Below are 27,694 nucleotides of genomic sequence, written 5' to 3'. Positions count from 1 at the left end.
TCTTTCAGATTAATTAACTGTGACCTTATGAACCACTGTCCTTGTTTAATTGGTGGCTCCAAAGCGCACTAATGGCATAAATCAGCTGATAATGAGATTCAGACTTGCTTTTAAAATATATAATAACACAGCATTGATACAGCAAATGAGATTTGTTGACTTTCTGTTGGTATTACAGGAGAGAAGACACAATTAAATGTGTACTTTCGGGATGGGGGAAGGCTAGGTTGGAATGAATAATATGCACTTCAGGGTGGGTGTACGAAATAAGGAGGATATTCTACATCAAGATAAGTTTGGTATTTTCGCCTTGTCTCTAGGCAATGTGCAGTACTGGCTGGTGTACTTCAGGATACAGAAATGTTGTGGGAAGGTGTTTCTTAAAGATTACCGGAGGCTAATAAAAGTGATGATTTCATCTTAAATATAGTTACATGTTTTTAAACTAAGCTTACACCCACTGTTTTATGAACTGTAAATTAATCAGATAGCTTCTGGAGAACAAAAAGGTTTTGACCTAAACTAGTTGCCCAGGATCCATTACTATTTTCAGTTTAATGTTACCCATATCCATCCTCACATTTTGGAAAGAAAACAAGGGCTCTGCAACAAAGTTTCTTTGTTTTCCTAAGAACTAAAAATGTGCTGTATGTAGACCAAACAATAAAAATAAACTACTGAACTACCTTCTAATGCATGGGGGTTCTGGAGAGAGGAAACCATGGATATTTAGAGGCATAAAGTGAGTCATTGTGCTAGTTAAAGAATTTTATAAGGCGAGCTCTGTGGGTTTGAGTTGCATCTGCTACCTTTCCAGCTAGAACTGAGAGGTACGCAGGAAAAAGAATGTTGGATTTAATCATGCCTTATAGTGAACACATTGTACTTAGATTAAGCTTCTGACTGGGATCTAGACCATACCAGAACAAAATTGTCAGACTGTCTTTCTGTATAAATTTTGCCCCAGACAGGTTCCAGCGAAAGATGCCCAAACAGTAATATTTTAAACTAGTCAAGCTGCAAAATGATACTAACAAAATACTTTTAAAATGTAATGAATGTTCTGTAACATGCTAAAGAAAACAGCAGCAACAACAACAACAAAAACAGCAATCCAAAGAAAGCCTCAAAACTATTTCTCTTATTAAAAGATAACCATGCTTGCGTTTATGACAGTTTCTATAAGCTGCAATGGACTGGGTTGCTATGGCATGAGGTGTAGAACAATGAAATAATTGTTTCTCTTGGTATTGGCTTCCTGGAAACAGATCTGTGTAAATTACTTGGCTGAAATAGTCACAACAGTATTGTGTGCTGCTTTATTTAGTACATAGTTAAAAATCATAATTATTCAATAATAAAAAAAGGTAACATCGATTCTGAGCTTTCTTTTGTTTTAACTCCCCCCCCCTTTTATATTTTCAGGACAGTTTCATGAATTCAAAAGCAACCTACCAGTGATTTCTGGGAGCTGGGGCTGATTTTCTTGTGTATTTGTAAGTATTCATTGAATGATTTTCCTGCTGTGTGCCTCTTTCTGATACTGTCTCAGCACAACAAATGGAAACTATTTAGAACTATGTATTGTAATATCGTAGGTTTAAATTCTTCTTTTATTAAGAAATGTATTTCACTACTTACAAACGTTCTGTAGTTTGTTTTTGCAACCAACTTAAGCAACTTATTCACGAGGGCTACAGATACTTGATTTAACAATATATATTCACATTATTTTAAGCTTCATTTCATCTCTTTTTATAATACTCATGAGAGTATAACACATCAGTTACAATTGTTGCTAACCATATCAGTGCGTCTTGCTGTTGTGATGCAAATTGTTTCTGGAAGTGAACTGAGGCTTCCATTCAAGACTGACAGGACTTTTAGAGGAAAAGTTACATGGGTTAATGGAGGAAATACTAGAACAACTGGTATCTGTTGAATTGGGAATGTATTTATATTTAAACTGGAGAAAGCTGACCTTTATGGTTGCAGCAAAATGACCGAGAGTGTAGTCATTTAGGCCATGGCCCAAGAATATGGTTAAGCATATGCCCAAGTTCGAATAAAGTAAATAAGACTAGATCTCTGCATAAATGCTTTGAGAAAGGCAAAGTTAGAGGAGAGGATATGAGAGTAAGACACTTATTTATGCAATGAATAGAAAGCTTTCAGAATTGCTGTTTTGGATAGTCTTCAGCTTTAGTCAAGTATAATAAGGAGAATCTAATGGGACTTAGACTTGTCATGATATAAATTATTGCAATACCTCTTGTATGATGTAGTATAAATGAAACCAATCTATGCAGCCTGTTCTCTTAAGTCGCAAATATAGTTTATGAATAAATATTTATTCAATCATTTGTGGAAAAAAGATGTTCACAGAACTACATTCATCAGGGAAAAATATGGCTGTTTCTCCTCTCAATATGGAAATGCGTTCAATTTGTACTGAACCCTTCCTCTTTACAAATGTTTATTTTCATATGTGGCCTCACTATTATATTTGTAGTTTCCTTCATTTATAGGTCAGTAGACATCTGCATCTTTTTAATGAACATTGTCAGTCATATTTAAAGAAAAAAAATTGTTATAAAAATAATTTTTTTAAAGTACAACCTTTGAAAAAAAGTTTTGAGCTGGCAGTGTAAAGTTATGGGGTGATTACTAAATAGACAGCAAGGAATTTTATGCAACTTTTCCTGGCTTTGCTACTATGTGGTTTTTCAAGCAATCACTTAGGCTTTCCCATGCCTCATTTTTTTCTGATCTATGAATGGAAACAGTAATATATCAGTGAATACAAACAATACCTATTTGTACTTCAATAATCAGCATGCTTTCAAGTCAAAGCAATGGAATAAATACTGTAGTAGATTCACGATGAACATGTTTGTGCTTAACAGGCTAGTTGGATGAGAAGGTGTAAGTATTGTTTAATTTATGCTCATGCAGTAGTGTGAACTTACAAAGTGCTTTAGTAATTGTATTATAGTATTATAAAATACACTTGGAGCTGGAAAAGACCTGACAAGGATCATTAAGTCCAACTCCTAGCCCCACACCTGACCACCCCAAATCCAAACCCTATGTCTGAGCATTGTCCAATGCTCCTTAAACTCTGGCAGCGTGGCGCCATGACCGCTCTCCTGAGGAGCCTGTTCCAGTGCCTGAACATCCTCTGGTGTAGAATCTTTTCCTAACACTTAGCCTGCCCCTCCCCTGACACAGCTCTGTGCCATTCCCTCAGATCCTCTCGCTTTCACAGAGAGCAGAGCTCCTTGTGAGGAGCTGTAGGCTGCCATGTGGCCTCTCCTCAGCCTACTATGCTCTGGACTGAGCAGACCAATGGGCCTCAGCCACTCCTCATATTTCTTGCCCTCCTTCAGCATCTTTGTTGCCCTTCTTTGGACATGCTCTAATAGTTTTGTATGGACTCCTGATCTGAATCTTGCCTGATCTGAATCTTGCCTTTACAACAATGCTCTCTGGTGAGAACTAGAAAAAAAAAAAAAAAAAAAAAGACATGAAATGCACTTTTGAAACAATGTTTGTGTTTAGATCAGCCAAATAAGTAGCTAAACTGTATTGAGCAATGTGGACTATAATCAAAGAACTGTACACTGCCTTTTGGAGAAGAAATTTTAGTACAGGGCCTAGCATTCTTACCAAAGAAGCCAAGTAAATAACTCTACAAAAGAACTATTAAATGAACTGCTATCTTGTCTTTTGTAGATATTTTCTGCAAATTCGGAAGTTCAGTCTGAACAAATTTAGTCAGTCAGATTTAGAGTTCAGTCACACTGACAGCTAATACTGCTGCTGACTGATTGTATTCTTCAATTAAAGGACTTGCTTTGATGTTTAGCACTGTATATTTGGGAACATACACAAATCCTACATTCATATAAGCTGAAAATAAAATGTAGGATGTACAACTGAATGATACAGCTCAGTGTCTCCTCACATGCTGACAGCAGGATTGAAGTATATGTCCTATATGAATACAAGTTTAGATCTTAAATCATTTCCATTGTACCTGTCTTAACTTGAAAACGTTCTTTAAGTTTCAGTTCAGCAGATATAGATTCTTAGTATTCAGCAAGAGTAATATGTACAGTGTCATAAATTTTCACTGTGCTCTATACACGGATAGGACAGGCTGTTACCTCAAGGATCTTTCCGTTTAAAAGCTTTATTTCTGCAAATACTTATTCATGTGAGTTGACTGTGGAAGCTGATGAGAACTGGATCAGGACATGAGATTGAACAAAAACCGCCCTAAGCAGATAATACTGTATAAGATGGAGTCTTTGGGGGTTGGTGTGGAAGACAAAATGTTTGTATGTATAAATAGTTCTGAGAAGATTCAATTCAGTGCAGCACTTAAAAATGATAAGAGAAGTGTACAACTTAAAAATGTTGTGCTATAGTGCTCAGGCATATTTTTGCAGCGTTTGTTTGATCTGTACTCCAGATAGAAGGACTTTAGATCAATGCTAGGAAGGATTAATATTTAAAACAGTCTGGTTTGAATATGGGAATACAACAAGATCAGCAAAATAGTGCTATAGGTCTATACCACAGCTATTTCAACTAGGAGCTATAATAACTTTTTCCTCAAATTTTTGAAAGTTTTGTCATAAATGCATTCTGCTGTAACATGTAATTACTTGGATCATCCAGTTCAGACAACTTTTTTTTTTTCTTTGTCATATTTGGCTACTTTTGTTCAGGAGAAAACAGGATTGATGATTCATACAAAAGTAACTTTCATGGAAAATTTGACATTTGTGCTTTTGTGTTATGCCCACAGAGTAATTGTCCTAACTAAAGGTTACTTTTTTTTCCAGAATGTGGTCTTGACATGGTTTAATTTATTTAACTGTTCTCAAGTAGGTTTGTCTAGTAGGAAACTGCAATGGTTATTTAAAGTTGCAAAAGGTAAAATAAATGCCCTCCAATAGCATTCATGTAAAATGAATTTTACTTGTACATCAGCAATTATACGTACTTATTACTACCACTTCATTTTTTTTGCAAACATTTTATTGTGATGTGAGTGCAAAGTGAAAACACTGACACAGAGGGAGAAAGAATCTGATGTGAATTGTGGTAAAGCCAATGAAACCAACTCCAATGTCTTGCTAGAATAGAAAAGCAGGAGCAATTTTTTGAAAGGTTTAACATAAAAAATATAAATGTGAAGGGGACACACACATAATCATACATCACAACACACAAAAAACTGGTAACGTGAGTAGGTAAACTGTGTTAGTTCTATCACTTCAATGAGCATATTGTCAGAGTACTTTCTGCTTCAGACTCATTCTTCCTGAGTTTGACTGTGTAGGCAACCTTTATACTTGTTTAGTTTGATTTGGAGTGTTTTATTTAAAATGTAGAGACTGTTTGTTTACACCATCTGACCAATTAGACCCATTTAGAAAGCAAAGGGGTGCCTTACTGGAAGCTCTGTTTGGTGCAGCATCCGTGACTTTTCAACATTTTTGTGTTGGAAGTATCAGAGGTCATTTTCCTCTTCTACCTACTGTCCTGCTAACATTTTGTGACGTGCCAATGTAAAATGATGTGGCTGCACTGTGATCTAGCCCCTCAGCAATCTGAAGCTCTGTTTTCTTGGGATTATTTTACAAGTGGTGAAAAGAAACTGATGTAGTAGAAAATTGACTTGGGTTTTATGCAGTGCTTAAGCTACAGTAGTACATAATTTTTCTCATAAGAAAAAAAGTTCTTGTGTACTTATAGTAGATGTATTTCAGAGAGATTCAGTTGTGTAGAAACAAAACGGAAGGGAGAAGGACATTTCTTTAAACTTGAGTAATGCCTGGCGTGCAGATGTCTGTGTACATTCGCTAGAGTGGGCACAATGAAAGAATACACTTCCACTGTCCAGTGCTGTGCAGTTGTACCTGAAGAGAGGAGTGTGTAGGAAAAAAGACTGGAGAGAGAAAGGTGGCTGGAACATTCCTCTGGTGAGAACATGACAGAAATCCAAGCAAAATTAACATTTTTAACTTTTTTTTTTTCTGTATCCAAGTGTCTCATGCCCCTCCTCTCCTACCTCTGCCTCTTGCTGGGATGTCTGATGGACTCCTCTGTGTGAATTTTTCTAAAGCTGTGTGGTTGTGGAAGGTCATCTAGGGACTTCTGGTTCTCCTAGTAGGCCTTTCTATTGCACGATGCTGGCACTGAAGCATGTTCCTATCTGAGTCGCCATTTACCTTCAGAGTGCAGCAGATGTTATTTTGGCTGCTTCTTTATTTGCTGTACAGACTGTTTCTTGGTAAATAAATAGATATACAGTGTGCTCATGCTGTGGAAGCTGTGGGTATTGTACTCATTTTAGCCAGATTTTCCTACAGTAAGCAAATAGTGCACCTAGAAGACTTCCAAGATTTTGATTTTTAACATAGCTTCTTCAGTATTTTTATTAATGAAGAATGAAATATATGACACAAGAGATAATATAAAAATAACAATTTGCATCAATATTAACCCAAAGGGCTCATCATATTGTTGTGCCACCCGAGTATTTTGAACTAGTCAAATAGGGACACCACAGAGGGGTGAGAACCATCCAGAAGGCTCCCGATGTGCTGCATAAAGATGGAGATGTGTATGTAGCTTTGATGAAGTTTAACCATTTAGTGGAGGCGCTGCTAGAAATGCTCATTCAAAGGATTATCGTGCTCTGAACACAAGGACTTCCTTGCTCCACTGCTGCTCCATAAGTATGCTGCTCTAAATCTATCTGCTGTCTAAAAAATCTTCTGCAAATTCAGTAAGCAAAAAATGGAAATCCTCAATCAAATATTTCTTTTTCTGCAAGAATGAAATATGCAGTTCAGGTCGTACAAAGTGCTTGAGAGAGGTATCTGTTAGGAAATATTTATGCTAGGAAGCTGAAATAAGAACGTGGAAGCTAAGTATTTGTACAAGTCCATACTTGGACAGAATCCTACAGGTTTTCTGTAGTGATAGGCATTTGAAGAATAGTTTTGGAAGAAACGGTTGTTCATTGCAAAACCAAAGTTGTAGGTCTCTTAGCAGCTAGATCTTAGGAAAGCTGTAAAGAAAACTTTCTTCAGCCACACTGTACATTACTATGCAAATGATGTGAAGGACTTCTTATTCAGTGATATGCATAGAGAATACCAACAGTTGATATGAGCATTAACTTTTTGAATCGCATTAGTTAAAAGGGTGAGGGTTGTAAAATGCCTACAGACAGCTTCATTTTCTCCGTCTCCCTAATGCACATATACCAATGTCTGTTTGATTCATTTATTGACATAAAACAGAATTGCTTAGAACTAACCACTCATTCATCATAATCAGAGTTACAGGAGGATGTGGGGTAAGAGGTTAACTGCTTGCTAGATGTATCAAGATCTTTGCTATGTACCAAAGCCTGACTCAATAGAAATTTGATAATGGGCTGTTGAAGGTAAAACATAAGTGTTAATAGCTAAATAGAAAAATTGATAAAGACTACACTGTAAAATACATTTCTAAAGTTAATTAAAAAGAGCTGATCAATTAAAAAGAGCTGATCAAAGTGAAGCCCCCTTTAAAATGTTACTTTAAAATATTAAAGACAAGATTTGAGCACAAAAGCCAATTTTAAAAATGAGCACATATATTTTTTTAATTCATTTTACATGAAAAGATTTTGCTTCTTGACTGCACTTTAATTGACAATGAAAATATAAATAACGTGGAAAACTTTGTTTTTACTTTTATAAGTTTAAGTTTGTGCACAGTGAGGAAGAATTAATGCTTAGGGTATCTGTGTTAACAAGACATTTAACAAAATCAATTTGAACTAACCAGGAGCAGCTTGCTGTTCTTAATATGTGTAAAGGATTCAGTACTGTGCATCATAAAATATTCAAAGACTACACTTAGTTGTGTAAATACCATATTATCTTTATGGGTTTATTAGAGATTACTGCATAATCTGAAAGTTGGTCTGAAGGATGCTCCCTGCAGGAGCCAAGAAACCCCAGGGAGTAATTAATCTAATTCCCAATGCTAAAACAAAGAAGGTTGTGTGCGTGTTTGAAGTGTCACCTCTCCTGCTTTCCCCAGGGAAACGCTCACAAAATGTAAGACTTCATTCAAACTTCTTATTTTTAATACAAAAGCAAAAGTTTGATCAAGAAAAAGAGACGACTTCCACGTGGATATTGGCAGGAGTGGAGGTTTGACTGAAAGACATGGGCCTGCAGATGATCTGAATTACTGTAGGGCACCAGAAGGAAGACAAATGCCTAGCTAATCAACTGGCGGTGTATTTGGAATCCTTACTGCTGTATTATCTGTTCTTTCTGAAATGTTTTAGTATCCAATATATAGAACTCTTTTTGTTGTTGTTTGAAAACTGCCTGGTTGCTGGGGAAGCCTGTCATTTGTTTCCCTGGTAACACTGAACTACAGCTAGGTTTGTTGGAAGTGGTCAGAGCAAGGTGCAAGCATTTGCAACCCAAATGCTTAGTATGATGAAAGTAAAAAAATCATTCCCTCCCAGATCATTTTTTGGAGGGGAAAACCATCTAAAACTTCAGTGGTGCTCGTACAGCAGGCACAAGGGATCAGAGATCTTGTTAACTTCAGAGTGTGTGGTGACAATCCTTGATCCTACTTCAGCAAAAGTTTATGAACATTGCGTCAGGCTCATGATTAGTCAATTCATCAGTGGAAAGTAGGCAGCCCTTTACATTTCAGAGACAAAGAAAAATGTTTCAAAATGCACCTGGTGTATCAAACTGTTCTTTGAAGTTCACTGAACTCATTCTTATTTCTCCTGCATTTGAGATATTATTTAGCATCAAACAAACTATCTTAATAGAACATGCACTATTGATTTACTTAAGGATAATTTTCTGTTTTAGTTTTATGTCTGGGGTTTGTTTGTACTATTGAAATTTTATTTCATTGTTCCATTTTTACCAAGTGATTACAGTTTGTATAAAATCCAGTAGCAAAAATAAGAAGCTGAAATTATTCTAAGATGCAATGTTCTGTACTTGTCAGCAGCAGGTTTCATGTTACTCTGCTGCTTCTTAACCCAATACTCTTAAGTGTGGTTAGAAAGTTTTAATTTTATGGAACATTTCCTTCTCCAAATCACGATCCAGCTTTTAATGTAAATTTTTGAAGTCATTTCCCCTACAACTGTAGGGGAAACTCCCCCAGCCCATATCCACCTAACAACAGTTATATATAAGAGCTTATTTATCCTATATTGCCTGGGCAAGTTTTTATCACTGTGAGATTACTGGCTTTTTTTCATAGCTTATATATTAAGGTGATGTTCCACATGAGCATATAGTCCTTATACATCCTTAATACATTCATTAAAGCCTGACAGTATATCTTTACTTGTCAGAAGCAGAAACAGGTTAGAATGGAGTCCTTTGCCTAGCGATTTGTTTGATAAGAATAGAAGCATGTTTATTTCCCTCTGAAATACAAATACTAGGTACTGGTTGCTGCCCGCTCCAGGATTCTGGCCCAGTATGAGACACTAACAGGTTCTTAAAACTCCAGATTGTGAAATACGATCAAGAATGCTCGTGTATATTCTGTTACGCTTTTGCTGCATCAAAAGAACTGCAGGACCTGTGTAATCTCACTCCAGATTCCTAGATTTGTACATTTGTACAAATTTGTACATGTGCATCCTCTTCACCGGCCAATTTACTTGAATAATTATACAGTTATTGAAACAAACTATAATAATTAGTTCTTTTCCGGTCAATTCTTTTAAGCTGAATGTATACATTCTTATTGTCACAGGTCACAGTATAGATTTAAGATTGTGCAACTTCCAGCAGAGAGCTACAGCAATAATCAACGTTCTGTCCTCTTAAAAACACTTAGGCAGAGTTCATGCATTTGAAGAGCGCTTTTTATGGCTACGGCAGCTTTTCTGTTTTTCAATTTTTTTCCTTACCTCTGTACAGGTTTGTTTCTGAGTGCGATTAAGCCCCTTCACTCCTCCAAAGCAGCCTTCTGTTTGAGATGGCTGCTTTTTTATGGTTTTTTCCTCACCCACCTGCCATTAACTATTTGGTTACCCCTCGAGTACTTCATCATTGGGATTCAAACCTCATTGTCCTGTAGCCATTGTTGCTCAGCAGAACACCCTTGCGTGCTTCTCACACAAACACAAACACACACAAATAAATTAATAACTGAGTGGAACTCCTCCTCTTCTATGCTCCAGAAGGAGCTGCTCCAAAAAGAAGCCATTTATAGTATCAATAAGCTGCTTCTCCAAACCATGTACAGATGTGTTATTCAACCAGTTAATATTGGGGTAGTTAAAATCACCCATTATTATTTTTCTGGCAGATTTTGCCACTTCATTAATATCTTTCAACATACTGAGTTGCTTGGCTGTTCCTTCTTTTACATGGCTTATATCATATCATGCCATCACAGCATATTCTGTAGTTTTGAGTTAATTGCCCAATTAACAGTGGTATTCATGAAGTGCTAGGAAAATTCCACAACTAATGATTTGGACAATTTCAAAATAGGTTGGTATTTCATAGTTTAAAATGTCAAACTTGCCAATAGCTGCAAGTATAAGACTGTGCAGGCTTAGAACCCAGTAGCTGAAAAAATCTGTATCACAAAAATCATAATCTAGCCCTCAGAAATATGTCTCCCAGCCCCCAGTATTTCCACGTTGGGATGTTCTGCACTACCCTAATTTCTCTGCAGGCTGGCAAGATGGGAGCAGGAAACAAAGCCTCCTTAGCGTCTGTGTTTTGAGGAGATGAGGAATAACAGCCTTCTGGCAGCATGAGTGCATCGTCAGCCACAACCTGGCTGCAGATGAGGTCTGTGGTAGCACTGGGGAAGCTGCTTTAGCAGTGGCAATGTCTGACAGGAAGTAGGAAACTGGAGATATGTGTGTGGCTGCAAGTTAACAAGATTAGCTAGAGGAATTTGTACTTTTCCTTCTCATTGCCTGGATTAGGTGGGGATATTAACAATATGTAGTTAGCTTTGATGGGCCATTGTTTCCAGATGCAACTGAGAGTTGCCAATAGACTCTCTAGGCAGCGATCTGATTTTTGTTTTGTTTCACCAGCTGCCATGCAGAGATGCCAGGGGATACACTGCCTACCCTTTTCACCATTTCTCAGCACCTTCCGTGCCATTTTGGAGTTCTAGGACTGAGGTGATGCCACGACCTGGTCTACAGAATCTGGGGATGTGCTGGGTTGTAAATAATTTCATTACCATTGTCCATGAAAGAAATGATTCCTTTTTCTGCTTTGAAATTCAGATTCAGAAGCCTGGGTACAGAAGCTAAAGGATCAGAAACTTAAGGTTTATTTCTTACATTTTATTCTGTTAGAACTGTTTGAATGTCACTACTTAACCAGTCTATTGAGACTGTATTGGTGATCTAATGCAAACTGTTCAGAGGTAAATGCACATGTGGTTAAGGCCCTAATCCAGCAAGGTGCTTTAAGTACTCTGAGGTATTTCATTACAATTGACAGGAATTTGCAGGAGTTTTAAATCCTGTGAATGCTGAGAACTCAGTGGTACTGATTATATAAATATGGTTGTTGGTAGCTATTTATTTATTTTTAATTAAATAACTGAAATATAATGTTGTTTAGATCTTTCTTTTAGTCCTTGGTAGTATGCTGGATTCTTTAAAGATTATAATTTGCATTTTATAAGAAAAATATAGTGAATTGTCTTATTCCACTTGGCAACTCAGCAAACTAACATTAACGTTTTTCATCAGTATTCTGTTTAGAGTTTTCTAAACTGAACAGTATAGTGGTAACAGCTCATTTTTAGATGCTATTACAGTTCTTCCACATCTTTATAGTACTGTAGTAAAGCTGAATTTACTAGCTACCTTGAAAGTGGAGTAAGGCAGCATTAGAATCTACATTAAAGTGATTCAGCACTCTTCAGAGAAAAGCCTTCTTAACTTGAGATCAGATACAGTATGTATTTTGGATGCAGTTTTTTAAGGATTGCCAATAAACTTGAACACTACCAACGACAGCTGCTTTTTTGAAATGTTGTTCTGTCCAGCCTATTGGAATTTAGGGGAATTTGCTTTGCTTTGTAAGCACATGTGATCGACATTAGCATTCAGGGGAGCTGCACCTGCAAACGAATGGGAGGCTATATCCTAGAGACTAATTTTATGGTTTGAATTAGTAAAGATAGGAGGGATCAAATTGCATGTGCTTGTTTCTTCTTAGGAGTACGTACATATCTTCCTTCCACTTAGCTATGTACAACACTGATATATTTTTTCTACGTGTCTTTCCTCATGGCTGTTCAGATTCTTTTAAATTTGAGCACATAGAATCCCTTTTTGTGAGTGTTCAGGAGTTAAGAAAACACAAACCCTTCAAAGGCTGCATAGAAGTTGACCTGCAGTAGGCCGAGCGGTTACTGCTCCTGGCTCTGTTACGGCTTTGAGCAAGTTGTTTCATCTTGGTTTCCTTACTTAATTTTTGATTAACTATTTAATGTTTTTAAACTACGCTCTTATCAGGAAAGGCAAAGTCTGGTGCCCAAAATAGGAGTTAGAGAAAGTCTCCAGGAACGGCTCTAACACTGATTCCAATAATTGCAGTTATTATTGCACTTATAAACACAATTGTAACCATTTCTTCTTGCACTAAGTGCTGTTTCAAACTACAGAGATATGACTCCAACTCCCCTCGCAACCTTTAGAAAATGTCTTACTTCTTGTAAAGGATCCAGGTTTCTGCATATTTTATACACAATGTAAATTATATGCTTTATTTATTCATCTCATCACCATTGTTCATAATTTTGCACCAAAAACTTATTTTCAGATGAAAATATTTGTAGAAATAAGGCCTCTTTTCCCTGGCCAATCATAATTTTAGAGAATTGTGCATCTATATGGCTATGAAAAAACATCTTCAAAGTTATATTTATGTAATATTTGATCATATTTCTGCCCTGCAGAACAAATAGTGCAGTCAGTGTTCATGAAAGAAATGCCTTCAGTACTTTGAATACAGCAGCTTTATGTTATTTCCCTTAATATCTGACAGCTTTTTGAAAATATATTTTTTTCAGATCAAATACAGTAAATTAAACTGCAGACTTAACTAAGACCTGAGAATATTACCAATAAATATAGATACCAAACAGAAAAAAATTAAAAAGCTGAAGCTGTCTTTCTCAAATTGTAGTGCTGATTCTGTTAAATTTTGTTTAAAAGATCTTTCTTTTACCAAGCAATTGCACGAATTCTCCAAACTGAAGAACAAATGGTAAATAGTGATTGACCATTCATTGGTAATTGAATAGCAGTGTTGCAGTTATTGATCATAGCAACAAATGCAGTGTCACAAACTGAAAAGAATGGAAGAAGATTATTTTTGCATTTAAAAAAGAAAAATAAATAGTGAAGAAAATAACTTTTATTAACTCTGAAATAGAATAGATATAGCTGGCATAATTTAAGATCCAGTTCTAGAAATAATTCTGCATTTTCTCCAGTTGCGAATATTGAGGGAATGTTTCTTACAATAAATATATTAAACTTGTTCTTTATTAATTAAACATTCATTGTTGATAATGACCCAGATTGCTCATATATTTGGTTAATAGATATTTAACCCTGGTATTAGGAGTTCCCAAATAACCAATCGTGGCTGCAGGCATTCCACTCCTGCCACACAGTTGTGCATGTAAAAAGGCACTGAAATAAGTCATACGTATGTAATTCTGTCCAGGGAAGGCCTAATTGATGTCATTAAAAGGAACAGACATAGACTTTGGCTCTCTGACTCAGCTAAGTAATCTAGTTTTCAGTCCAAATCTACCTTTCAATTTCTCTCCTAATTCTGACCGAGCTGAAGATCTCTTTGATGGTGTTTCAAGTCTGTTTGCAAAACCACATTCTAAGCCTAATAGGCAGTGCCAAATGAAGTCTTGAATTCTGCTGTCCTAAACTGTTCTTTCTTCAAAGTTAGGGATACAGAAATAGGATTATAACAGTTAGTATATTTTTGAGTGAAGTGTGAAAATAACATATTGTAGAAGCAAGAATATTGATATATATAAAAGAAAATATTTCTCTCACCAGACACATTTTGTTATGCAATGCTTGTAGCCAGTACATTCCAAAAAACAGTTCTAAAATCAAGAAATAAATTCCCTGAAAAAAGAATGATTTCTAATTATAGCTATCTACAGTACACAGCCTCTGTTTTACAGCCACGTTTCTACCAAACCAAAGTTCATAAATGTTAAAGGCTGAAGGTGATTCCAGAGACATCCCATTCCTAGTTAAAGGTTCTGCTATATCACTGCTAGGACAAAAAAGTGAAGTGCATCTCCACCAGCTGCAGAGAAAGAAGGTGATTTGAATGTTAATGAAGGACAGAGGTTTCATAGTAACAGAAAAACAGAGGCTCTATAGATAAGAGAATATTTTCCCAGGATGTCTCAGTCTGCAGTTGTTGTAACCAGAGGAAGTAATATTACTAAGGAAGTATTTAAATGTCTTTAACAGATACTAGATGATGAAGTGGAGTAGTCATTATATTCCTATTCAAGCTCCTATCCAAGAGGTCTATTGAATTACAGTCTTTTGAGAACAGCCACTTAGTCCTGTTTCTAGACTCCCAGATAAGTTTGGGCATCCTTTTAATCTACAGAGTTCCAAATACAAAAGATTTCTCAGGGAAGTTAAAAATAAATAAGTAAATATTGCTATTTAATGTGGTGATAAAGTTCATAAGGCTCTTGTGTTTCTAAATTTAAATATCGTTCTCCTAGCTCCCCCAGTCTGGAAAACTTCCTGGATTTAACAGTATTGAAGTTCCCTTGTTTTCTAAACATATCTTTGACCTCACAGTGCCCTATAAGGAGTCATAGGTTTTGATGCGAACGTAATAATTCCTTTTTACTCCTGCTTACTCTTTTAGTTCTGCTTTCCTTACAATTTTTCATGAACCCCATGAACACAGTTCACTCTTTCTAAACATCTGATCCATTGGTAGTCCTGCAAACACAAACTGGCATGACTTTTCTTGTTCTTCTTAAGAAAAATGCATCAATCAAAAACATCAGTGTCTTTTAGAGTTTTAGACAACCTACTTACAGTCAAATGTATTTGAATGTCTGCTTATCTTTCATTTGTAAATGTTGGGTATGGGGAGGTAGATATATATATTTTGCTTGTTTGCTCTTAAGCAAATTAACAGAAAAATAGTGATGAGTCCACAATAATAACACTGAATTGCTTGAATCCCGAGACCTTCACAGCTGGGTCTAGAGCCTGTAAAGGTACAGAATTTCCTGCCCATAAAATAAGGGAAGTAATCCATCCTCGTTCTGTTTAGTTCTCTCTAAGCACAGACATATATTTGGTTGCTAAGCTCTTCGATTCAACCAATCCCAAGAAGAAATGGAAATATGTTGAAAAGCCTGTGACACATAGTGGATGTCTTGTTCTTTGCTGCCAGAACTTTCATCTCTAGTACTTGACAACACTTTTTCTTGATGCTGTTTAGTATCTTGATGGAATTGTTGTGGGATCCACTGAGACTGAATTTCTGCCATGCACAGAAGGTGTGTGGCTTTCTGGAATGATAAAACACAATTTTATCTGAACACACTGTAGAGAGCAGAATCAACAGACTTAAAAAAACAACACATAACAACTAACATGCAACAAGTGTTGCTCCTCCATAACATTTTTCTCTTGTTTTCAGTTGAATATAACAAGCATTTACATGCTAGATTTTGGTTATATATCATAATCAGTTCACAAGACAAAAGGAAGATCTAGGCCTAAGTGTTACTTCAAAATGTTGGTTTTGGAAGGATAATGGAACAACGAGTTCCTTTGGAATCTGATTTTTTTTTTTTAATAAGTAATTTTGTAATTTCATTTATGTAAGATGACAGACCCTGAAAAACAGTTACATAAGAATCCATGGGTCTGCTGAACTTTCTTGTTAGCCATCTATGAATACCTACTGTGGAAATTATCACTAGGATATGTGAATACCATACCCTATATATTTTTTTTTATTTGTTTGAAATAAGGCTATGTTCTAGATTCTTTAAAAGAAGAGGAGAAAAGATAATTCTACTCACAGTTCTCTAAGACTGGAAACTTGTATACAAAGTTTTGGGAATCCTTTTTTTGAATGTTATTTTGAATCTGGTCAAGGATAATGATCATTGCAGTAAAATACTGCTAAATTGGGAAAAACTTGAATTTTAAGTGACAAAACACATTGGCAACAGTCACAGGCTGAAGACATAGTTCATTAAATGGTGTTATTCTAGAAACCCAGTAAAACAAATGTGAATATGTAGGATCTCTGATAACAGAGTATCATCCAGACAGATACCTTATTGCCAGGGGAACAATATGGTTTTTATATATGTATGTATATATATACATATTATTTGTGTTTGTGTGTGCACATATATAAGGTAGTTGCTTTATTTTTTTAACAGGATGAATCTGTTCTGGCACAATAATATCCAACAACCGTGTGAATTAGCCTCTGCTTTCCATGGTCACAGGATTACAAATTCATTAGAATTAATTTAATTCTGCTAATCTAAACTTAGTTTTATTACCTCTAAACTATATCAAAATTACTTTTGTGAAGTCATCTTTTGCATTATTTCATTTCAGAAAATTGATAAAAATGTCAATTTTCTCATGGAATAAAATATGCAGATGATCCTTATTTTTTCTCTGTTTTTACACTTTCATGGGGAGATGCCTAAGGCTAATTGAAGATGGTTATAGAAGCTAAGTGAGAAAATCTCCTGCATGATGAGCTTTGGAAGCTGAGACATGTCATCCCGTTCTTATATTTAAATATAATGCAGTCTGTTATCATGTGCTAGTGATGTCAAATATCATCTGAGCATTCTTTGGGCTATCTGTCTTCATGTGCTACTGGCACATGTACATATTTCTGTCCATTTTTTGGGGGTATGTATTGGGTTTATTCCTCCGTTAACATTCCTTCCATCAGTTCTGGATGCGGGCCAGTTCTACCAGCATGAGAATTTTATATCTGTTTCATACGTTAGTATGATGACTTAAAAGGCAACTCCCTAATTCCTTCCAGCTAAGATTTCTTTATTTATTCTGTATTACAGTGGGAAGGTTTCTTCTTTTGAAACAATTAATCTCAAACTGTTTTACCTCTTTGATTTCTTCTGTCAAGCGGTACGGGATACACAGAAGCCAGGAAGGTCTTTGGTACAAACATTAGCAATGCTTCTGTGCAATTACTGTGTTACGAAAAAAAGACCAAAGGTATTAATTCTCAGTGCTTGTTTTCTTACAATAGAAGATGTGTACGAATTAGATATGGACTATAAATCAGAGTTATTTTCATTAATTCTGCAGTTGAGTTTTTTTGTTCATTATTTACATCTTGGAAGTAATTCTGGAGAACAGCTGAGTAGGAGGATCCCACTCTGTAGTCAGCTCTGACTGATAGCTTTGAAGCAGTCTCCCTTTCTGTCTGTGAAAATATATCATTCTATAATAGATGAGATTTGCTGGACACACTCTTCTTGAAGAAATGGACAAGTTAGCAACATTTTCCACTGGAACATCTCCAGGGCAAAATATTTATTACAGTTCTTTTATATCTTCATGTTTCATCTACATGTTTTAATTTTTGTGTCTTAGTAACATAAGAATTTTAACCTGCTTCCTGGGTAAAAGTAGATGCACAGTTAAAAGCGGTCTCAGTTTTTGGCTGCAGAAGAATATTATTCCAGAACACTTCTAAAGCATCCAAAGACTTAAGAGCTGCAGTATCACTTTCAGAATGCCAGTTTCACTGTGCATATCTAGGGGATGCTTCAGATACCTGCTGCAGATGAACTCAACAATAGACCATCCCAGGACTCTTCATGACCGGGAATTTCTGCCAGAAATCTCAGCAGGCATTTCTCAGATTTTTTTGCTTTACGTTTAGCAAAAGATTGAGGGCAGAATATAGAGAATTGTGGCTGTCATGTTTGCTTATGGATTGCTGGTTTAGGTGAAAATTTACAGTCAATTCCCCTTAGAAGTTTAAATCCTGCTGAAAGTTTATAGTAACTGTGCTTCTAAGAATCCAAGTCACTTTCAAAAACAGGAATGAGAATTCTTATTCGTTGATGCATTTGAAAGCTTTCTTCCGGGTCTTTTAAAATCCATTACAAGATTTCTGTTGAAAGCAGGGCAAACTGTGCTTTGCCCACTGACCAGTTCAAAGTTTAATCAGCTAACTACTTCTTGTGCAGTTTTTCTGAAGCCTAGTCTGTCAGTGAAGACCAGATCACTCTTTCTTCATTTTCTTCTCTTTAAACTGCTTAGAACACTGATTCAATGCAATGTGGTGATGGTGACAGGTGTAGCACTGGTTTGCCCTGTGAACAAATAACTTAATCTAGGAGATGTCTTTAGTGGGAAATCTCTGTGTTCTGGAGAATAGTAAAGGTATGGGAAGAAAATGTATTCTTTCATTTTTAAATTCATAATGCAAGCAGAAAAATGACCTTTTCATTAGCTTGTTGCCTTGGGCTCTGAGCTGGGTGGCAGGTTGCCACTTCTTTGTTTTATCCTGTAATGTGTTCCTAAAGCCTTCAGGATATTTGTTCCCGAAGATTTTATGTCTGTTCTACTTCATCTAAGCACTCAGTAAGTTTCTGTCAGTAGAATACGTTAAATTTCTATGACAGAGAAGTGGAAAAATGCATGAAAGCACTGCACTAGATAGAAAATTGCACACAATGAATTTCACAAATAATTAAGGATATCAGATATATCTTTGGTAGCTGGTATCAAATAATCTACAGTATTACCTGCTGTGAGATTTTGTTCTGCTGCATAGCAAAGATTATAAAAACAACTTGCTAACACTACTGTGGACTAACCTTCGGCTTGCATTTACTGAATCAAAGTAAACCATTTTATTTGACTTTAAACTTACTTTTTTCACTGCTTGAACTAGAAAAAAAGAAAAAAAAAAAAAAACATCTCTTTTTCCTGGGCGTTTCAAGCCTGTGTTGAAGAAAAATTCAGTTCATATTTTGTGACTTGTTCTGCAGTATACTGAATTTCAATAGCAGGAGTGTGTTTAAAGCAGAACATAATTGTCCAGGACTGAAATAGAAGAGCATAAATGTTCTTAGCATATTGAAAGTTAAAACATACAAATGCATTCTTATTTTCCTTTTTGACAAGTTAGTTAACTACAAGTGCAGTTTACTACATTTTAATAGTTCTGTGCTTTTACACAACTGCAGTCTGCTACACTACAAAGCCAAAGTGCAGTGAAGAAAAAGAGCTGTATCTTCTGAAGAAAGGCTGATGACTCTAGCTGGTAGTGCTAAAACGAGCATTCTCAGGCAGGGTTAGTTAGCAAATGCAAAGACTGCAGTCTAAAAATTGTCAAATTGCATGTAAAAAAAATAATAAATAAATATATATATTTTTAGAGATGCTTTCAAATGTATCACCTAGAAAAACTGTCCACTAAGAGCTCATGGTCATCTAGAAAATAGAACAGAAAGGATAAGAGATGGTTATCCGGACATGAGACAGGCCTGGCCCTAAGTGACATACTGAGTACCAACTTTAATTAACCAGATGAATCTCGTGATTCTAAATGAAAACATTTTCAATGCAGAGTGATGTTCTAAAATAATAAATAGGAATTAGTAGCTTCAGTGTTCTAAGTGATACACATATTGATCTGCCTGAAGTTTCAGAATTAACTTGTGCTACAGTGAATTGGAAAGAAGTCCAAATATTCAAACTATGTGTTCTGCTGTAAAACTTACAGCAGAAGACATTGTATGTCTGTTGATATGTATTCTCAGAAAAGATGAGCACATGTAGATAATCGGAGGTCAATATCTGGAATTTGCAACCTTAGCAAATTTGGTTCGTGTATAGTCTTTTCTTTGCTGATTTTTAATTTCTGTGTGTATGTGTAGAGCTTTGACAAAACAGGATAGTTTAGAATTGGATGGTTTAAAAGTAACCAGCCATCTCAGGTGAGTCTTGCAAGAGTAGCTTCGTGCAACAGCTCTGTGCAATAGAATGTGAAATCTGGTAGAGGTGATGTGAACATAAGGTTAGTTCAGTAGCTTCAGTTTCAGCATCCTTGTGTGAAGTGCAGTACATCTCTATTAACGATCTGATTTGGTTTTGCCCTGCAAAGTCATAAAGTCCAACTTGGCTTTCTGACACTGACTAAGCTGTGTGGATTAGGTATAGCAGATCTTAAAAGAGGAAAAATTGGACAGTTGGCAAACCTAGCAGATATTTTGACACGCTGTTGGAGCTGATAAAGAATCATCATAAATTTAAACGTTACCTTGCCTTGCACAGAAACCAGGCTTAACAAATGGCTTTGAATTTTTCATGAATGACTAAGCACCCTGTTTTACTAATAAGACCAAGGGTTTTAGATGGGGGAATTGGAGAGGAACAAGGATACAAAAGATGTTATAAGGCTGCTGATGAAGTGTCATATAATTTTACTAGTTGCATAACTGCTTTTAACTACTAAACTCTCTCTGATTAAAATAACAATCGAGCTTGTAATTTTTCTGAACAGCTGCTGCTACAGGGGGTCATTACCTTGGAGAGCTTTGAAATAATCGTACTCCTAATACATGAGTTATGTAGCCTCATGTTTTACAGCAATGCACAAAGTTTAAAGTCTGTAGTAGAATGTTATTTGAAAGCTGTCAAACCATGTTAAAAAAGACTGCATCGTCAAAGGCCCTTGTGGCCAGGATTCAACATGTAGCCTTGTCTTACTCATTATAAAATGCATGTTTATAAAGTTCCACAGAGCATCCAATTCCCAATTCACTTATATCAGCAAGACTTAACTTGCTCATTAATCTAAATTCTTTTGCAACTTTAATCTACATGTTTAATTAATCATAAAATGAGGCGGTAAGTAATTTCAGCAATGTGTGGCTTGTTATCAGATGCATTTAATCACTCTTCTGTGAGCTCATTTGGAAACACCTGAAGATGTCGAGAGCAGTTTGAATAAGCATAAATTATTCTTTGTCAGTGTACTTCACTCAACTAATAAGACATTAATTTAAAAGGCACTGTTCGTCATTTTTAGATCTTCACCAATATTTTTAGCTTAGCAATGTAAATCTAATTGTACGTACTGTATGATTCCCAACATAGTGCCCAACATTGAAAAGGGTAAGAGTTTTATTGAATTCATTTTTCTTATTTACATGTAATTATATCTTGTAATCGTGATTTTAATGAGGATTAACCATAGTTATCAAATCTGTTAACTATTCAAATGTTTTTGAAATAAGCTGCTAATTACTCGAAATGCTAAAGAATATTAGATGTTACAAAGAGCTATAGATTCTCTTTTTTCTTTTTAGATAATAATTCTTGTCATATTTGGATCTCTTGTCACACAGTTACTTGCTATAGATATGCTTGAGTACCTCAAATCTAGGTAGGATTAGCTTTTGAAAATATAGAAGCAAAGACTGCAATATTTCTGGGTACTTTATATGAATAGCTGCTCTTTCAGATTCTTGCACAGGGTTACACTGAATGGAAAATAGTATTCCCATTTTTTTTAGTCACTTAGCTACTATATAGTGACAGTGATAGCATTCTTTTTTTTTTTTTTTTCCTTAAAAAAGAGAAACAACAAACAAAACCCCCATGATCTCAGAGCTTATAATTCAAAGGAGCTGAGTAAGTCATATATCTCTTCACGTCAAGAACACAGGAATAAAAACCGCATTTTACTGAACGCCATACCTGTCTCTTTATGCTGTGAGAAGGAGTGACATTCTATAAGAATAGTTACTTCACTGGAAACAAATTTATTTGCTTGCCACGGAGCATCTCAGTTAATCTTGCTTTGGAACAGTGGGCCACATTCAGTGGTTGTCTGTTACGTTCCTGTACGGATCACAACAGGAAAGGGAAGGATATCCCATTTTGCCATGATGTACAAATCAGTTCCCTACGTCTTCTCTACTATATTTAACATCTGTGAATGAGCTTTTGTTTTCTCTGACAGTGCAGTGCTCTAACAAGAATAATATTGCTATAAGTGCCCTGTCTGTGCTACCATGTTAAAGTTGCCGCACCATTTAAACTACAGCAATAAATTGTGGCAGTTGATCCTTTTTCCCTGCTGTCTTTCCGCTACAATTTAGTTTATATTTTTTATCCAGCTCCCTGCTGCAGATGGAAGTGATCGTTTGCCTCAGGAGCGCTTAGGGTTTGAGAACAGTAAATGTTTTGCAGCATCATATAGTACCTATCACCACACTGGACAGTTTAATAACATTTTATGAAATCACAAAAAAAAAACCAACCCGACGTACAGCTTACATTTAGGGCCTGACTAAAATGCATACAAATGAGGAAATACGAGCTCCTTCTAGGCCTTTCTCCATGTGAATGTTTATTTTGACTTATTTACTCCGCAGACAGTAGCGAATCCTTCATATGTGTTACTTGGCCTGTATTTGCCTGCAAAATGTCTTTTGAAACGTCTGTGGTTGGGCTTCAAAATTTAAAAAAGTCTCAGTTCAATAAACTATCAAATGGTCAGTCAGATTCTTCTTCTGTCATTGCTTCCAGTTTAGAGAATGGTATCAATGCTCATCATTACATACTTTAGTGTGCCTGGGTGGAGAATTTCAAGAAGTCTTTCAGCCTGTTAATGTGTCCATAGTCCTATCCACTGTTACCTATGTTAAAGTGATTATTTTTTAATCGTGAATATTTCAAGGTGATAATGGTTTTCTTCTTCTTTTTTTTTTTTTTCTTATATTCTACAAAGCCATCGATAAAATGTGCAGGTGTTGTAACATCATTCAAATCTTTATTGTTTATAGATAACTAATGTATTACTTGTGATAACTCTTAGTGAAAATACTTATACTTCATTAGGCAGTAGGTGAATTTATGAAGTTTTTGCATTAATCACATTGGCCTTTGAAGGGAATACTCTAATCACTTGTTTATATAGAAATTGCAGATAGTTCGTGCTAAATACATCCAATTTGCATAATATATTTTGGCCTTTTCTAATTGTTTGGCTGCATCTGTTATATGCTTCAAGCCAAAAACATTTATTGACTTTATGGATTCATCTGGAATGTTTCAAGTGGTGATTCTTCAGAAAGTAAAAATTTCTATGTTTGCAAAAGCCTATGTATTTGTTTTGCAAGGAAGAGCCCAGTCTCTTTGATGAGAAAATAAGGTGTGCAGTAAGTTCCAGGGTTGCCAATTGCAAGTGTTTAAAAACTAGAATAAACCTTTCTAGTTTGTTTAAAGGAATACTCATTTTTATCTTGTTACAATTGAGTCTTTCATGTTCATATTTTCAAATGTTTCTGTACATCTATGACTTACGTATTTGAAAAAAAAAAAAGACATACGAAAGAGGGGATTCACTAACTTTTACATTCATGGCTCATAATAATAATAGTAGTAATGAAAAGTCAGATTCCTAGTACATCTGTAAAAGCTGTCCTTGTGGGCACTGTAGTAAAACTAAAGATCTAGGAATTGTGAGACACTAATAGAGAAGATTTCCCTAGCACAATGTGCTTGTATTGCAGTGCCTGATTCATTGCACTCAAATTGATTTAAATATTCAAAAGTGGAGAACAAAGTTCTGTTGTTCTTTTTGCTGTATGCAGCAAAGGATAAAATTGCTCAGCTTATGTTTATTCCTTTCATTTAACTTGTAGTACCTATTCAAGGAACTACATAGAGGAGTTGTGCCTAGACATGTCATCCAACAAGAAATTAAATGAAATCGTAATCAAAAGATGCTATAGGCATAAGCTAGCACCCATCAATTGGTATGGTACCAGATCACTTCTACAATGGACAGAACACTGAAAAGATGATAAAGGTTTGAAGAACAAGTGTATTTATTAGCTGGAAACCTTCTTATAAGGGAGGAAAATCAATAACCTCTCTCTCTCTCTCTCCCCCCACCCCCTTTGTTTTCTGATAAAACAGAACTGTGAAATGTTTTGTTTTGAAAATGTTCAGCTGGAGGGAATTGCTAATCTGTCATTGCCAGAAATGTACTTGCAGTTTTCAGCTACCTTTGGGTGTTTAGGCCTCATCATTGTTAGAACACAAAGTGACTGCCAAGCACAACTTCCAGTTTTGAAGTGAATTTGAAAAAGGTAAATCCCGCGGCTGAGATGAGAACACTACACGTTCTTGCTCATTCAGTGTGCTTAACAGACTGCTCTCTGTTTTTCTCAATTGTGAGTCTCATTTCTCCGCTTTTGACAGAGTAGCTGTATTGATTAGATTGAATAGAATCTCTCTCTTTTTAAAGAAGGTGCCCCAAACCTTTGTTCTCTGTGGGATACAAAACTTCATCTTGTTACATGAAAAACAACAGATCTTGCATTAAGTTCTGTGTTTTGTGCGCTGATGAGATTTTAATTTTTGTAACTGGTCACTCGGAGCAAAATGCAATTGCAGCAACAGGAACATATTACAACTGGTACTGGTGTCTTTATTCAGTGTACATATACTCACAATTTTTTTTTCAAGGTGCTCTCATTGCAGAGGCTCTACATGAATGAAGAAAGATGTAATTCACAATTCTCCTTGTACCTTATTAGAGCACTGTGAATGGCCAATGAATATTCTTTCTGACATAAAAGTAGTTCAGTGGAAGAGTTCTCCAGTGTTCTTCCTGGATCACAAAATACAGCTAGTGAGCATTACATTCTGCAGAATGTTCTAAGATAAGAGGGGAAATACAGCTCACTATCAAAGGAAACTAATAACTTCCTGAAGTAGGCTAGACATTAAATGGGAAAATTCTTAGTACTGTTTGACCAAGCTTTATTGCATTTGGATGATAGAAAAGCACAAAATTTACTCACAAAGGAAAGAGATATATTGTATTTTCATTATCTTTAGTATGTAAAAGAACCTCCAGAGACAACTATTTAATACTCTAAATGGGCAACATCTTTCTAATGAGCATCTGAGAAGCCATAAGTATTCATCAGAGACAAAGAATGATGTAAAAAAATCTTGGGAATAGTAAGATTTTAAAGTACTACCTATTTATGCATGTGGAAATACTGGTCACCAGTGTAGTAGCCACTTTGCAAAGAAGTAAATCTTCAAGTACAGGAAAATATCTCATTGAATTTTGAACCTGCATTCTCTGGTGTTTAATGCAACGCAATAGTATGAGTTGACATACATGCTCCCCCATAAATAACGTCTACAACACCTCTGCATTCACTTAGAAACTTGGGTGAGTAAAAACCTGTCTTTCACCTCAACAGACCACACTGTATGTGCAACCCACATTTTGAACCTATGTGAATTAACAAGTGATTAATAAAAATCTACATATTATAGATATATTTTCAGACATAACTATAAAATATAGGAATAATATACAAGCAAATGAACCAAAAAGACAGCCCAAAGCAAGAGGGAGAAATAAAAAGAAGGGAAAAACCTAGCACTGCAATAAACAACTGCACTTTTATTACAGATTTCAGGAGGTCAGTTTTTTAATGTTAGTAGATATTCTTAAAAAAAAAAAAACAACTTTTGGAAAACAGACTCTTCTCCAGAGGAAATGAAATCTTTGTAGTTCAGATTCTGATTTTCTACTTAACACTTAGTTTGATGGACTTTTCAACAAATCCACGGTAGAATACTTTTAGAACAGTCTCAAGGTGAAAGTGGATGGTATTCTAGAGATTTATAGCCAGACTGCTGAACAGTTGGCCCCTAATACTTCATGCTAGTGATTTAACTCCTTATTAAAGACAGTTAAATTATTATGTTAATTATTTTATTATGCTAAAGTTAACAAGTTTGTTAACAAACTTGTAATATTTGATATAATCTATCAAATACAAATCAGGCTTTGGGAGATCTGAAACACGTTAGTTGAGTGTATCTGGTGTATCTGAGTGTATCTGGTTTTCATTGTGACTTGAAGAGAACTGTGGTGGAACTGCTGATCAAGGACAGGTCAAAAGTACTCCTGACGGACCTCACAAACTGAGTGCTCTTCACCAGCTACCTGAATACTTTGACAATTTTTTTCTGGTTATTTATTCTAGTAGTTGAAAATGAATGCGAAATGGTCATCTTTGGTTAACAAACGTGCTCTGTGCTGATGATGTTCTTACTTCTTGGGAAACTGGCTTCTTATTACATTTTATTACAAAAAATAATCATAGAGTGTAGGAATTTTTTACTGGATGGTCTTAAAATGGTGCTTTCATCTCCATGTTATCAAAAGGGCACTTTGCAACAGATAAAGGAAGGTATCACCCTTAAAATAATCTTTGCAATTAATTAATCACTTAATTAATTAATCAAATATATCCATTTGACTTTTATTCTTTTATCTTGAAGAATTTTGAGGTAACCAGGAGCCTGTTTCCCATGACACGGACTCTTTCTCACACATTAATGAAAAGTGCCAAATAACAATGTGACTTACTTCAAGTGGAAATTACATTCTGAGTCACATCATGTCTTTTGTTAAGAAAATCTTGGTTTTGTAAGTAGGGAAGCCTCCTTGCTATCAATCTTTTCCATGAGAAAAATTTCGCACTAGAAGGGCTGAGAGTAGTTGATAGACTGGCCTATGTTATCATTTATGTAAGTCTAAAAGGAAACAACGTGTACTTAAAGAATGAGATTATGAGGGATTATTGATGCTTTAATTGTTCCAAGAAACATAAAATAGGGGATGTGAAGGAATAAAGAGTGGCGAACTTGTGGGAAGAGTTTCGTTTTATTGAGGTTAGTGCCCGAAAAGAATTCCAGGATTAAAATTATTTTATTATGTATTGTTATATTTTATTTCTAAAATATATTCATAAATGAGCACCTGATGCAAGAAGGAAACAAAATTACTCTCTAAAATCATGAATACCAAAAAAATGGTCAATTGGTTTTGTTAAAAACAAAACAAAAGCAACATTAAAACCACCAATAAAAAAATAACAAACCAAAAAGCAACCTTCCCTTACTCCCCCAGTCCATTTCCTTAAACTTTCATGAATTCTCACTTTGAACCCAACAAAAGATTCGTAGGTCATAATCCACATAGGAGCAGGGAATCAGTGTGTCCCTTTTGGACTGTAAAGTTTTGGAATGGACTGCACAGTCAATAGATAAGGCCCCCAGATGTCAGTTCCAGATTCCCAAGTGAAGCACTGCTTTCCACTATTTTCATAGTTTATGATAGAAGAGTTTATGCTCCTAATTCAGATATTCAATTGGTGCCTTGGTGCTCCTTTTTTCTCCTATATCCTAGTGTGTCCTTGAATGGGTCACATAAACCCTCTGAGCTCTGGACTTACAAAATAAAGGCAATGCTGATCCATCTTTCCAAAGTTCTTTGAGATCTTCAGATGAACACAGATGTCACTGCAGAATACAATCTCCTATTTGATGTTTGTGAGTTTTATGGTTAGTGAGTGCAACATGATACTCATAGAAACAGAAAAATTGTGAACAGTGAATTTGTAGACTCCATGTGCAATATATGAAGACAGAAGTCATCAACATGAAGTTCTGTAGGTCTTTGCTGAAAGACTTTCTTTCTCTATT

General features: G+C 35.6%; 1 protein-coding gene across 2 annotated transcripts in view; it reads left to right on the top strand.

Annotated features, from left to right (window-relative positions):
• The window catches only part of SOX6 (SRY-box transcription factor 6), a 366,018-nt gene that overhangs the window by 48,299 nt on the left and 290,025 nt on the right, over positions 1 to 27,694 (top strand). For both annotated transcript variants that reach the window (XM_042813506.1, XM_042813507.1), the window contains exon 2: positions 1,426 to 1,496. The gene's annotated coding sequence lies outside the window, so the exon portion shown is untranslated. The remainder of the gene's footprint in view (positions 1 to 1,425; positions 1,497 to 27,694) is intronic.

Source organism: Centrocercus urophasianus, unplaced genomic scaffold (assembly GCF_019232065.1).
Source record: "Centrocercus urophasianus isolate 14NV4802_14NV808 unplaced genomic scaffold, USGS_Curo_1.0 seq_14, whole genome shotgun sequence".
Classification (NCBI taxonomy): Eukaryota; Metazoa; Chordata; class Aves; order Galliformes; family Phasianidae; genus Centrocercus; species Centrocercus urophasianus.
The sequence above is the reverse complement of the archived record's forward strand: the minus strand, read 5'-3'. Positions and strand labels throughout refer to the sequence as shown.